This window comes from Haplochromis burtoni, unplaced genomic scaffold (assembly GCF_018398535.1).
Source record: "Haplochromis burtoni strain Fernald_Lab_line unplaced genomic scaffold, NCSU_Asbu1 Contig_735, whole genome shotgun sequence".
NCBI classification, from domain to species: domain Eukaryota; kingdom Metazoa; phylum Chordata; class Actinopteri; order Cichliformes; family Cichlidae; genus Haplochromis; species Haplochromis burtoni.
Genome location: NW_024583096.1, coordinates 50,137 through 55,202, shown reverse-complemented (window position 1 = coordinate 55,202; position 5,066 = coordinate 50,137). Strand labels below are relative to the sequence as shown.

At 39.1% G+C, this 5,066-nt stretch overlaps 1 protein-coding gene and 1 long non-coding RNA gene across 2 annotated transcripts in view; both read left to right on the top strand.

Annotated features, from left to right (window-relative positions):
- The window catches only part of LOC121812689 (myelin-oligodendrocyte glycoprotein-like), a 42,895-nt gene that overhangs the window by 35,827 nt on the left and 2,002 nt on the right, over positions 1 to 5,066 (top strand). The gene's annotated exons all lie outside the window — the stretch shown is intronic.
- LOC102305579 overlaps positions 4,416 to 5,066 on the top strand; it is a 1,958-nt gene continuing 1,307 nt past the window's right edge. The window contains exon 1 of the long non-coding RNA XR_317633.3: positions 4,416 to 4,484. This is a non-coding gene — a long non-coding RNA (uncharacterized LOC102305579). The remainder of the gene's footprint in view (positions 4,485 to 5,066) is intronic.

Sequence of the window (5,066 nt, the reverse complement as noted above, 5' to 3'; positions counted from 1 at the left end):
CCTGGTGCTGTCCAACTCTTCATACTGGAGACCCTTTCTTGGATATATGCCACTGTGATGGTCACTGGTCATATATATATATATATATGTATGTATGTATGTATGTATGTATGTATGTATGTATGTGTGTGTGTGTGTGTGTGTGTGTGTTTATATATGTAAACACATTGCAATGTGGAGACAAGCATCCCAGTCAGAACGCTAGGATAATCTCTGAATTTTGGCCGCCCGTTTATATCCAGAGACAGACAAAGACATTCCACAACTCTTGTTAACTGATCTCACAGGGGGCTATACCATCAGTCCCATCCTTAAAACCTCCTCCCTCACAGAGAGAATTATGACCTTGTTTTCTGCTTGGTGCCACCTCCCAAAGAGCAGGATGTCTTGAGATCTTCAAGTCTACAATGGGTCCACTGTGAAGGTGGAATAAAACTTAGGGCCCACTTGTGATAAAATTCCACATACAATTGCATACAACAGGTGTCAGGAGTGAGAAAGTACTATTACTATTACTAAAGTGATATGATTAAAGTATGTGATTAATACATTAAAATATATGATTAATACATCAGAAGATTTCTTTTCTGCTTTGCTGTTATTTATTGTATTAGACCATTTTTGTATTGTTTCACTTCTTTCTTTCTCTCCTGGTCTTATTCATCTTATTCACATAAACATCGTCATGAATTCCCTCCCTTTGCTGTTTTGCTTCCACCACGATAAAAATCACACTTCCTGCACAGCTCTCTCTCTCTCGCTCAGTGTACTTCAAGAACAATTTTCCGTCTAAAAATCTCTGTTTTCTGCATTATTCACTTGCTTATTACCGGCCAGTCTACCGTTGTTTACAGCACTGTTGGCTGCAGTTTATCTTTTTTATTTAACTGAATTCTGACAAAAAAGCCTCATTTCTGCTGTTCAATAATAAAGAAATTTTAACTTGCAAAACTTGCAAATTGCAAAACGCTTAGCTGTGTCTCTAATTAAACCTCTCTAACGTTTGTGTTTCACTTCAGCAGCATGGTTTCCTTCAGTTTTTGTTCCACTGCAGAATATTTTTAAGGTTATCTGCTATAAAAAGCCAGGCCAGGAAAATCTCCTTCATGTTGTTCTGTTTCTGTCATCAGTTACTTTGACACAAAGGCATCTGCTGTGATACTTACACCTCTGATAAAGTCTCACAAGTGTCAGCTTTTTTTTTATAGATATAAAAATATGGATATGTACTGATAAATGATCAGAATTATAATATTTCTGACTGTCTGGGGCAAAATTTCCTCGATTCAAATCTAATCGAATCGGGACCTCGTGAATCAGAATTAAATCGATACCCAGCCCTAGTTTATACATTACTCATCATTTAATCATTAGTTAATATTAATTTCTGGCTTACTGCTCCACAGTGTGTCTTTTGTCTTGTCTCTCTTTTCTCATTCATGACTGGTTGCAGCATATGGCTGCCCTTGGTTCTGCTGGTAGTTTTCTCTGGTTAAAAGCCATGAAGTACTTGCTCATTGGGAGTTATCTGATTGTTGGGATTTTCTCTCTAATATTGTAGGCTCGTTACCTTATAATGCAAATACATTGAGGCAACTCAAGGTGATTTGGCACTAAATAGATTGAATTAAATTGAAATTATTTAAATTGAATTAAACGTAAGAGCTGTAGAAGTTAATCAACATATTACACTTTGAAAGCCAGAGATTAAAAATGTCTTTCGAACAAGATTTCGAATCAGAAAGTGAAGGAGCCTGCCTGATGGAAAGAGCCAATGAATCGGTTGTACATGTGCTGTAAAATTCAGAGCTGTGCCTTACCAGTGGGTGACTGGCATGCCAGATGAGGGCAGATCTAGAAAAATCACCAACTCATACGTGCAGCTCACCTTCATACACACACTCACATTATGACGCAGCTAAAACCAAGGGTGCATAAATGAGCACAGCACAAAGAAGGTCCCACCACCAAGGCACCCAGTCCCTTCCACTTTAAGCCTCCTACTTCTGAATAAAAGAAACAAACTGTGTTAATGTATTCAAACAAAAACCAAAACACACTCTGTGGTTAGCCTTACTGCACAAACACAATAGTGATCTGCAACTAGAAAAACTGCCTCCGTGTTACAGTGGTGTGACACAGACAAAAAAATGTTTTTAAAAATGCAAAAATAATCGACAAATGAAAATATTGGGAAACCAAATGTACAAAACCAAAATAAATGCAACCTTCAAAAAGAACACAAAAAAGCAAAAATGGACACAAGGCAAAAAAAGGAATCCAAAAAGGCAAAGCAGCAGCACTTCTGTAAATGTAGCCCAGAGTAGTAGTAGCAGCCCCACTATAAAGCTATCCTCCGCCCAATCAGGCCCAGGCTTCCTGCAATGCATCATACGATTAGCATCTACAGCAAAAGACAATAGAAGTAAGGCTGAGATCGTAACAAATCGAAGCTGCATACCAATCAAACGGTGTCACCTAATTGCAGCTACAACCTATAAACACACTTGTTTAATACCAAGTAAAATAATAAATGAATGGCACAAAAAAAAAAAACATAACATACCAGCAATCGGTGGAAGGCTTCAGGGAAATAATGCGCAGGTGATCTCTACAAAAACATTACTAACACCAATCAACAAAAGTGTAGCCAATTCAGGCAGAGGCAGCAGCGACATGTATGTGATTCCTACCTGTAACAGCTGGGAAGTCAGGTGACCAAAGGCCCAAATGCGTACAGCAATTGGTGAGCGAGTCAGGGACGCTGAGAAAATAGGTACTATTTATAGTAGAAAAAGGTTGCTAAATCTCCACTGTGACCTGAAGACCACATGGAATTAAATACAAGAAGTCACACAGCAGCAATTCAGAGTATGCATTGGACTGATCAGGAGACATCCAGGTTTAGAGAGAAAACCCAATATATAGGAAGTTACGAAATCATTAAGGATAAACGTTTTGTTCCTTATAGATTTGGCCTTTGTTAGGTTTGTCTAGGCACAAACCTATTGCTGGAACAACAGAGACAACCAACTGCAACTAGCAAAACAAAAGACACCAGGCAGAACTCTTTGTGTGATCTCACGCGAGGGAGGCTTGACTGAGGTCAAGCATTGTCCCGCCCACTTGACCTCCATCGGACTCTCAGCCAGTTTCCCGCTCCTTTTATTGTGGTTACATGAATATGCATAGTTGCATTAACATATGGAATCTTAAACAGGCATGTGTGTGAACAGAGAATACCTGTCTGTGTGTATGCGTGTGTGTGTGTGTGTGTTTATGTGTGTATGTGTATGTGGGTCAAAATGTGACCGCGAGTCCAGCAGTTCACCTAAAACAAAGGGCTCTTATACTTAAACAGATACAGATGTATTTGCCATACCATATATCAGAAAGAGAAGATACAACCTCTCTCATGACCCTAGGAGGTATGTGAGGTATGCCAAAACACTCTGGAAAGGGAGTGAACGTACTCCCCTTTTCATGGTACACAGGGTTTTAGCAGACCTCCTAGGATGAGACATTCTATCAATCTACAAATGATTATATACCTCTAAGCATAAATGATTATATGTTTCTAAGTACAAATGACAATTCTACAATCTCACCCTAACAGCCTTCACCAGACCCATCCTGATTGGAGCCAGGTCCAAAACAACAGTAATGAGAGGAGCACCCACCAGAGGCCACAGGTTCTGGAGATTCACTCCTTGCCAGCACAAGTATAGAAGGCAGGGGCACGGGGGCAAAACTGCCTGATCCAAGCAACAGGTAGCAGCCAGGAGTGAAAAGGGTCCAGGGAGCTAGAGGAATTGATCCATACTGGCCCATGAAAGAAATGAAAGAACAGATAAACCAGGCCTACAGCTTCACTATCCAGCCACTGCACCTAAGAGTCTTTGATTATTCCTCCAGCATGGTGACTTTGTGTCATTGTGGATGAACTGCATGGGTTTAACAGCAGACAAAACCATACACCAGATCATACACCAGTAATGACTGAATAATATTTTCCATGACACATAGAAACAACAGCAAAAACACACAAAAAAAGAATGCAGTGAACATGTCACACACAAGCACATTCATCATCATGAGCTTGACATTGAAATGAAATGGCCACACATACATTTTTATTGTGCCTTTAATAAAAAAAAACAACAACATTGTTTTTATTACATTATTATGTTTTTTAACATCAGTGGAAAATCTGTATTTGTAACAAAACTTTAGTGTTAGTGAAGTTTCATCAGGTGTTTCATTATCTTTCTCATGCTGAATCAGTGTAAATGTGTTGCTGAACAACCGTTGTCAAATACAATTATACATCATAGCCTGTGATTTTATGATAGTTGGAGCAGTTCCTTGTACCAAAGATCACGCAGGCGGTCAAAGTACACACTTGCCTTATTCACGTTCAGCACAGCCGAAGATTCTGTGTAGCATGTTGAACGCAGGTGCAAACTCACTCAGAGAAACAACCGGTAAGTGTGTGATGTTACTTAAATACAGTTTTATTTTATTTCTAATGGTGGTTCTTTATTGTAGTTCTTTATTGTAGTTCTTTATTGTGTAGATAAATTGCAAACACGTTTTCTTGTTTTATAAACTGTGTTAACTTTATTTGTTAGCTACGTTTTCATTATATATAAAATAGGGGAGACCGGGGATAGTTGTAACGTCGGTCAGTTGTAACACTTCCAATTTCTCCAATCAGGGCTAAGTTTCAAATGATGTGACTCATCCTGTGCATGCAATGTTAGCTAGTTCATGGCTATAGGAGTCTGGGTCAGTTGTAACAGCAATAGTCTGGGTTAGTTGTAACAATAATGCAGATGTTACAACTTACCACACTATTACTTTAACTTATATTAAACAAGTTGGGGCAACGACAACAGCAGAGAGAGGTTCACTGGTCACATTTGTATATGCGGTTAATGCCATTGGCAACACAATTCCTCCACTGTTTGTGTTCCCACACATACATTATGCAGACCACTGTGTCAGAGATGGACCAGTAGGAAGTACTGGTAGTGGAAATAAATCAGGATGGGTGCAAGAAACAG